The 9,645-nt window shown below is 44.1% G+C and overlaps 1 long non-coding RNA gene across 1 annotated transcript; it reads right to left on the reverse strand.

The window, feature by feature from the left end:
• Window positions 1–3,517: 3,517 nt before the first annotated feature.
• On the reverse strand, window positions 3,518–9,159 carry LOC114778313 (uncharacterized). Its single transcript, XR_003746315.1, has 3 exons — window positions 5,640–9,159; window positions 5,487–5,546; window positions 3,518–5,358 (listed from the first exon to the last, which is right to left on the reverse strand). It is a non-coding gene; the product is annotated as an uncharacterized LOC114778313 (long non-coding RNA).
• Between the last annotated feature and the right edge of the window lie 486 nt (window positions 9,160–9,645).

Raw genomic sequence — 9,645 nt, forward strand, 5'->3', positions numbered from 1 at the left:
TAAAAGTATATAAGTACATCTAGGTATATCCTTTAAAGTACAAAACTTTATATATACACACACACACACACACACACACACACACACATACACATATATATAAGCTCACAAAGCAAACTTGTACATACACAAAGGCAAATATAAAGCTTGCAAATAAAACACACTTGCGTGCATGGACATGGACACACACACAGCTTGATGACTACTGAATGTTGCCCCATACGCTACGCTACAATTGTGGTTTTTAGTTGAATGCTCCCTCTCGTCCTTCTCTTCCCCTTTCCCATCAGTGATGAGAGGGGTTGTGCAGCTGCAGGCTTTTAACGTTCCTCTCTGGGCTCTCTATAGCAGGGCGGCCGCGTGGGGATGGGAATTCCTTTCATTTGATCAGCGCAGGGAGCAGCAGTGTGACAATAAAATCGGTGCTGCAGACTTCAAAGAATCGAATCTCTATTCATTATGACGTGGTTGAGCAGATAGGGTTTCTGTAAATATGACAGTAGTGACATCTTGTGGTTACTGTACGTGACAACAATACTCTTGTGTCTCCTTTCAGCGACAGCAGGATATTCCTGGTAGCTGAATCGTGGGTGGCAGACACCCGTTAGATCCCGAGGTCATGACCCCCACCAATCCCCTCATCCCCCAGTTCAGGATTGGTAGGGATTAGCCGCCCCTTCCCCTTAAACTTTCAAGCCTCCGGGACTTCCGAAAGTGTCCTCGGCCCATTACGAAAAAAGGAAGCGATCCTAACTCGATGTTTAAAGTCCTGACTCGAAAGGCCCAGAGCTAGGGGCTGCATACCACCCAAAATTCACCCCGGTGGAAACGTGTGTGAGCTTTTTACTGGAGGCAAGCAGGGGTTTTTATGATGAGTGATTGACAGATACTGGAGAGGAGATTTACAGTCCTGGCACGCCGCCTCGTCCTATGGGATACATTAGAGACTGAGGACGGATGGAGAGTGTAAAACACTTTCGCCCCGTGTGTCATTATCTCAGAGGCTTATAAAACACCACACAGCAGTTACCCTGCTCCAAGACGCTTCCCAGAATGCAGCTGTATTGTTTTGGACTCAATCATAATAACTATAATTTAACTATAATGAATATTCTAAATATATATTCTACTAGCTTGAATAGTTTTACTTCATACCATTCCTACCATACTACCACTATCTGTCTGTCTGTCCATGTAGTGCCTCGGTACTCAAATTGTGGTATATTAGGTTTTCCAAGAATCTTTCTATGAATCTCATCTTTTTTTTTTTTTGGAGATAAAACAATAATTTATAAAACATGAATAGAATAAGGCTCCATAGTTTAACCACTGAACAAGGTAGTTAACATTGATGGGTGTTTCTTCATGCACATTGTTGCTGTGGATGACAGTCAATAGAAAACAGGATTCATATGAAATAATATTACTATGTGCAGATGTATTTAAACAGGCCTTTGTATAGCCAAGTGTTTTTTAATGCAGTTCATAATGGTGGAGGGACAACTCTTTTTTTTTTTTGAGGTGGCACTCATTCTTTCTTTTCATTTGTGCAGTATGTAGTTGAACGATCAGGCAATGGCAGGTTCAGGAAGGCTGTGTGTCCTTGAGCAGGGGGAAGTCATTATAATGTTTATGACAATTGGGGTTTGTTTGTTTGAGTGTTGAACAGGAGCACATTCCCATTTTCCACCGACGGCGAACCAGTTCCGCATCGGTTCATGAACCCTCTTGTGAACCATTCGGAACATGTAGACTAAAAACGGACCTGTTGTGAAATTTTTTTTTTTATATTTTCATTTTCCCATATCAACTGATAAAATCGGTGGGTCTGCCGTTTGGCCCATATTAACTGTATTAACACCCAACCCCCACCCCCCCCCCCCCCCCCCCCATTTCAAAGACAAATTAAAACACTCATTATAAATCATATTCGGCTAGATCTGATGTTATTGTGGGGTTCTGTCTTTTATTTTTTGCCTTTTATTTATGTCTAAAATATTTGGGCAATTTGTGGGGGTACATGGAAGTGGCTTTTGAAGACTGAATGTCCCACGCGGGTGAAGTCGATGTTAAAAGATCTGATTAATGACTGGAGCCTGTGTAGGACATGGCCTGTGAGGGTCGAGATCCGCCAACTTACTTTTGTCTTCATCATGTGCTACGCTGTCCAACGATGAGGACATCCTCGACTGCAACCTTGCAACAAAGTTTCACTCGGACCCGTATTGTGTTGCGTTAACAAGGGGGCGGGGCAGAACACCCACCAGATCAAATGCTTACATTTCAGCCGGCGTTGCAGCTCCTACGCACACACCTTCTCAGCCCATTGACACGCATCACATCAATAAAGCGCCAACTAGTACACACACAGCACACTAGTCTACACACAAAACGTCGCGCTACAGCCTTAACAAGAGGAAAAAACGGGGCAGGCGGCTCGCCAGCACATTTTAATATATTTATGAGGAAATCCTTGTTAATTTCACATGTGTCGTTCATGGAACAGTGAAAAGGGTTGTGTGTCCTCCTCACTAGCAAAGGTTATGGGACCTCGTGCAGTACAAATGGTGAGAAATAAGTCTTGAATTACCAATCCAGGCCTCCCCCTCCCGCCCTTTAAGAAATAAACATTTGTGCGCTCGCTCCTTTCTGCTGGAAAGCTGGAACGGTATGTGAGGATTCAGTCCATGAGGCGCTAATGGAGCGTGTTTTATATAAGCGTACGGGTTTACTTCATCGACTGTAATGCTTTAAGGTCCCTTTGCAGCGCCATACCCGGTCTTCCCCTGTCACAGCGAGAGGCAGAGCATGGTAGCAGCACATTTCGCTTTTTTGTGCACCATTATTCCGGAACTGTTTTGAAATTAAACATCCAGGAGAAAAAGTTTGCTTTGCAAGTACAGAAACAGAAGTAGTTGGTCTGGAAAAGTTTTTTTTTTTTTAAACTTTGAAACCCTTCTGGGTAACACTTTTCTTCAAGGGCCATAACAAAGAACAATTTAACACCTCCAGTCAGGAAAGGAAAAGAAAAAAAAGGAAATAGCGTTCTGTTTAGTCACTGACCTGATAGAGTTTGACTTAGGTAACTTTTGCAAAAAAAGAGTTTTATGGACGCCTTGTATTTAGATTTTTTTTTTATGGTCACATTGTTGATGAAGTTTCAAGTGTTTCCCCAGTTTGGAGGGAAGGCTCCCATTAAATTCCTGAGCACTGCTCTTTCTCAGGCGTGCATCTGATGTTCTATGAAAGTCCTTGTTGTTTTTCAGAATTGTAAATTCTATTTAAGTAAAAGTGAAGTGATTGTCATTGTGATACACTGCAGCACAGCACACAGTGACACAACGAAATGTGTCCTCTGCTTTTAACCAGAACTGATCACTTCATCGAGTAACTTGAAAGCACGTTGTAAGTCTCTCTGGATAAGGGCATCTACCAAATGCCTTAAATGTAAATCTAACTATCACCCTCGGTGAGCAGTGGGCAGCCATGACAGGCGCCCGGGGAGCAGTGTGTGGGGACGGTGCTTTGCTCAGTGGCACCTCAGTGGTACATTGGCGGATCGGGATTTGAACTGGCAACCTTCTGATTACGGGCCGCTTCCTTAACCGCTAGGCCACCACTGTCCCAAAATAGTTGAGTAAAGTTTCTGTCACTGTGCGAATTCGAGGTAGCACATGCAGACATGCTTGGAGTGGGGGAACAAGTCGTCGTAGAGGAAGAGGACACTGGACGAGCTGGGGAGGAGGACCGGAGGCGCTTGGTCTGTGAGAGGGAGGAGGAGGTGAGTGGGAATGGGAGTAGAGCATTGGATGCGCCGTAGCACGGCGGGGAGGGAACTCTGGCTTTGTGGGGAGCAGTGGGGAAGGAGGCGATGGGATGAGGCTGGGGTGGACCGGGGCAGAGGACAACAGGAAGACGGCCAGTTTGAGGACCCTTCGGAGTGTGGGCTGGACGGGAGGACATCTTGGGTGGCAGGAAGGTGGGGTAACATGAAGTATTGTCTTAGCAAAAGGGGAAGGCAAACTCAAGGTCATGGATGGGCAAAGTCGTGGTCATGAGGTACAATCAGTCAGGCGATCACCGTAGCAAAAGGGGCAGGTAAAACTTAAGGTCGAGGACACGCAAAGGTCGTGGTCATAAGGCACGGTTTGTCAGGCATAGGTGAAGAAGGCTAACGTCTCTGGGGAATAAATTCAACTTCTGCTTCCGGGTCGCTGTCTCCCCGGCTGGTCTAGAGCTCTCTGGTGGGCTGGAGGTGTGTTGGCTGTGACAGTTTCTCACATTTTTATTTGCTTGTCTTGCTGATTTGCTATAATCTGCCAACACCAACTGGTTGAAATAAACATTTCTGTGAAGCAAATCTTAGGGCCCTATTTTCAAAACACAACAAGTGACACAGCATGTAAATACAAAAGATAGACCAAAACAGATGGCTAGATAGTTATATCTAGATAGTAACTTTCCTGCCAGCCCTTTTTGTTTTGGTCATAATTTCTGACACAAAGAAGACAGATTTTAATGATGTTAAGAAACGGAGATTGGCTGAAAGTGATTAATTGTCACATGTGACACAGCACAGCACCCAGTGCACACAGTGACATGTGGTCTCAGCAGATCACCTGAAGGAGCCCGTGAAGCTGTGTGTGGGTACAGTACTGGAGTGGAACCTTGACAGTTCAGGATTAAACATTTTTTCTATCAGTAAATTTGAAGACATATGCCTGCCAGCTTTGGGGCATTGGTGGCCTAGTGGGTAAGGAAGTGGGTTGTGGGTTCAAATCCCGAACATATAAGAAAGCACCACTAGAGGGTAAAAACATGCAAAGAGATACACAATTTTTGTGTGTGTGATGCGTAAAGTTCAGGCAGGAATTAAAAGTAATGTACTTTAAGTTTACATAAGCATGCTATTATCCACAAAGGCCCTATGCGAATGCAGCTCTCCAATTGCTTTACCGCCTGGATCACAAAACCCTACATATGTAGTGGTAGCTTACCCTTGTTATGAGGAATGGAAATTGATAGCAGTTCAGAAAGGTGGAAAGTGCAAGAAAACAATGAAAGCAGACATGTTTTTTTTTTGTTCGTTTTTGAGTAAAGTGAATAAATAAGTGAAGTCAGCTGGCTCGTTGCAGGGGTGCTCCATGCAGCACTTCAGCTGTCTGGTCCTGAACGTCTCCAGGTCTCCCGGTCGTGTCAGCATATCTCTTGCCGAACCGCAGACTCCCTCATGCCAAGGCCCTGGCTTCACCCCGACCACAGACCACATTATTTCGGCTTCGCCTCCTCCACGGAGTGAGTTTTGAAAAAATAACCTGTATTCCTGAGGGCTCTTTGATCCATCCTACAGATGGTTCTCTTCAGGAAGCACGGGCAGTGAGAAGAAAAGAAATGAAATAAAGGAAAGAATCAAACTATTTTTTTTACTGAAACACTTTGATAATCATTCCCAAACATCTGAATGTAGGATTATGGAAGCTGCAGACCTGACCTTGTGTCATCAGGGTGAACTTGAGGTGATTGAACATCAGTAGTTGTAAAGGTGGCTTTCATAAGAAACACATGAAAAACACATTACAGGTCACAAAGCTAAACTGGGTAGCACTGGCTTGTTTTTTCTTTTGTGATTTGGAACGTACAAATTATGGTGGAAGATGGAAAGCAGCATCCTGGAAGCTCATTTGATGAGTTGCTGGCTCCAGGGAGCACATAACAACCGTATCATTACCCTGCTGATTAAAGCACACTGTAATTGTATACAATAATATGACAGTCACTGAATCTTTTCAGGGACTATAAAGCCAGTTGTGATGGATTTAGGAAAACAACAATGGAAAACTCCTCAGGCATGGAATACAGAGCGTTTACATATACCCAAAGCCAACTTTATTAGAAACATCTACCATGTGGGTCCAACTCATAGATTTGTATCCCATGCATCATGGCCTAGTCAGCTTCTGACCACAGGAAATCAGCTGGTTGGACTATTGGGGGGGCTTTATATCTTGCATTTGAAACATTGACTCCCAATAATGACAATAGGAAAAAGTTTTGGCAAATTTATATATATAAAAACAGAGAAAGTATTCACAAAATTGAGCTCAGGTGCATCCTGTTTCCCCTGATCATCCTTGAGATGTTTCTGCATCTTAATTGGAGTCCACCTGTGGAAAAAACTGTGTATAGGATGTATATGATTTGGAAAGATACACACTTGTCTAAATAAGGTCCAACAGTTGACAGTTCATGTCAAATCACAAACCAAGCATGAAGTCAAAGCAATTGTCTGTAGACATCCGAGACAGGATTGTCTCCAGGCACAAATCTGGGGAAGGTTACAGACAAATTTCTGCTGCCTTGAAGGTCCCAATGAGCACAGTGGCCTCCATCATCTGTAAGTGGAACAAGTTCCAAAACACAAGGACACTTTTTAGAGCTGGACGGCCACCTACGCTGAGAATCTGAGGGAGAAGGGCCTTAGTCAGGGACATGACCAAGAATCCCATGGTCACACGTTCAGAGCTTCTGAGGTTCTCTGTGGGCAGAGGAGAACCTTCTAGAAGAACAACCATCTCTGCAACAATCCACCAATCAAGCCTGTACGGTAGAGTGGACAGACAACCAAAGATTGAACTATTTGGTGTGAATTCCAGGTGACACATTTGGAGGAAACCTGCCATTGCTCATCACCAGGCCAATACCATCCCTACGGTAAAGCATGGTGGTGGCAGTATCATGCTGTGGGGAGGTCAGGAAAGAGGAGAAGTTGACTGCAGCAATGTACAGAGACATCCTGGATCAAAACCTACTCCAGAGCACTCTTGAATGGTTCATCTTTCAGCAGGACAACAACCCTATGCACACAACCAAGATATACAAGGAGGACAACCCTGTGAATGACCTTGAGTGGCTCAGCCAGAGCCCAGACTTGAATCCGATTGAGAGACCTTAAAATGGCTGTGCACTGACGCTTGCCTTCCAACCTGATGGAGCTTGAAAGGTGCTGCAAAGAGGAAAGGGTGAAACTGGCCAAGGATAAATGTTGCAAGCTTGTGGCCTCATATTCAAAAAGACTTGAGGCTGTAATTGCTCCCAAAGGTGCATCGACAAAGTATTCAGCAATGGCTGTGAATGCTTATGTAGATGTTTTTTTGTTTTTAATAAGTTTGCCAGAACCTCAAGTTGTCTTTTTTTCACATTTCAGGTGTTGTGTGAAGAATTCTGAGGAAAAATGCATTTAATCCATTTTGGAGCAAAGCTGTAAATGTGTAAAAACCGATGTGCCGTGAATACTTTTAGATTTACATTTACATTTACAGCATCTATCAGACGCCCTTATCCAGAGAGACTTACAATCAGTAGTTACAGGGACCGTCCCCCCTGGAGCAACTGAGGGTTAAGTGTCTTGCTCAGGGACACAATGGTAGTAAGTAAACCTGGGTCTTCTGGTTCATAGGCGAGTGTGTTACCCACCAGATGCACTGCATGACAGTAGGTAATTGCCATATTGTCCCAAATAAAATAACAAGTTCCACTTTTTTTAGACAAATTGAAACACTGATTCCAAAATATCGTATCTGGCACCATCTACTGGTCTTGTGTTTTTTTTGTTTAGAACTTTAATGCAAGACAATGGCTCTTTTTCAGAAGGGGAAAATTCTTATATTGGGCCAATGTAATTCAAATATGCATATCTTTCAGTAGGTGTTATAAAATGAAGCTGTTACCTACCCCTGTCTCTCAATTGCTCTTGACAGAAATCTCTCATCTTGGCTCAAACACATTGGCAGCAGTAGGGATTGAACAGAGAGGAAAAAAGGCGCTTTTTTCTTTCTTTCTTCAGCCATTGTTTTCTTTTCCTAAAGTGGAGTGGCTTATGATGTGGATTTGTGAATAGCCCTCCTGTGTCCTGCCCATGCGAGGGACCTCACACGGGGGAACAGAGTCAACACGCCGTCAGCCCACTTCCAGCTGGGCCTCGCTCATTCCCCCTCCACCTCACCATCCTCCATCTCACTCTTTTATTTTCTCAGGCTTTCATCTAAACCTGAAGTGTGTTTACTGCCCATCCATCTTTTTCACAATTTATGTACATTTGTTTTTCTTTGAAAAAGAAAAAACGGAACTAAACAAAATGTAGCCTTCAATGACAACAGCTGAAACAAAGACTTCTAACAGGAACTGCTGACAGGACAAGGTGTAACAGGACAAGGTCTAAACTACACATATGAATAAACATGCTTATTAATAACCTCAAACATCAGCACCTAATCAGTTCCTCTATATTACTATTACAGTGAATACTGAATTAATACTATTAATTCATAGTGATATTTATACATAGTAACAGTAACTATTTCTGACAAGTGTGTTTCTTATAAGAACTAAGCAACGTGTTACGAAGTACATGTGTTCGGTGTCCGAAATGAGTGACTGGTCCAGTCTCTTGGACCAGAAGAGCAACGCCGCATCTGTTGCTGATGCAAGACTGAAGATTTGACCTTCAGAGACCATGTCCTCCAGCCTTCAAACATTGTTAAATTGCGTCCTGTTCTGACAAAAGGTATAGATATAGATATAGATATCATGTCATATTACCTTCTGTCACAGTCTTGGAAAAGGTCACATTTGGTGGAGACACTGAACTGGGACTGGATGTGACCCCCATATTTAGAGGAGGCAGCAAAGCCCACCAGCAACTGCACAGCGGTGTGAAATTTACCCCCTAAAACTATCTGTATGGATATAAAAGAACCTTGACTGAAGTGCTGTTGAGTCAGACTGAAACTGGAAACATCCACCTCTCCATGGCTCCCTCCCTGGACGCCAGACGATGCTGGGCTCAGAAAGTGATGAATTCTGAGGGCTTTCTTAAATCAACAGTGGCCGCGTCCACTGCTAATCACGGCCCAGCACTTAGCACGTTAGCAGTCTGGCTTTAATGGGAGTTGAAAGCACATCAGACACCACTGGAAGCTGACGAACCATGGAGAAAAAAAACCAACTCATACGTCACGCCGCTGGAAAACGGGAATGTTTTTCTCTGACAGAGAAATGCAAAACAGGGTCTAGCATCCTTCCTATTTGTTTTTGCCGACGTGTGGAATATGGCTGTTTTCTGTGTGTGTTTTTGTTTTGTTGATCCATAATGAACTGATTTTCGGGCCTTAAAAAAAAAAAAAAAAAGAAGAACAGAAGGGACATGGAAAGAAAAGAAGGAAAGAAGATACCAGCGGAAGAGGGCAGACCAACGTGCGAGGGAAAAACTGCACTCGGGCTACAAAGCAGGGGGGCAGCGTGTCTGCTGCGAGGACAACATGTCTGCCACCATTCTTCCCGTCTAATTGAAACCACTCGGGAGCGTTTGCAATGGAACATGGGAGATAATGGAAAGCAGCTGTGTCCTCCGGTCCCCGAGACACACAGGAACCTGCACTGATGAGCAGACGAACGGTTTCTCCGTCGGGGCACTTTTCTCGACGGACCCCCAAAAGAGAAAAGGCCCAGAAAGTGCCCTGCGGAACGCAGCGGCCGTTCCGCTGAGGTTTATGTCCAGTTTTATGGCCCGGGCACATTTGTGTATCAGTTTGCTAAGCACTTAGTTTACAGCCTCCATGTGCATGTTGACAAATTACTTCACCCCTG

This window comes from Denticeps clupeoides, chromosome 2 (assembly GCF_900700375.1).
Source record: "Denticeps clupeoides chromosome 2, fDenClu1.1, whole genome shotgun sequence".
Classification (NCBI taxonomy): domain Eukaryota; kingdom Metazoa; phylum Chordata; class Actinopteri; order Clupeiformes; family Denticipitidae; genus Denticeps; species Denticeps clupeoides.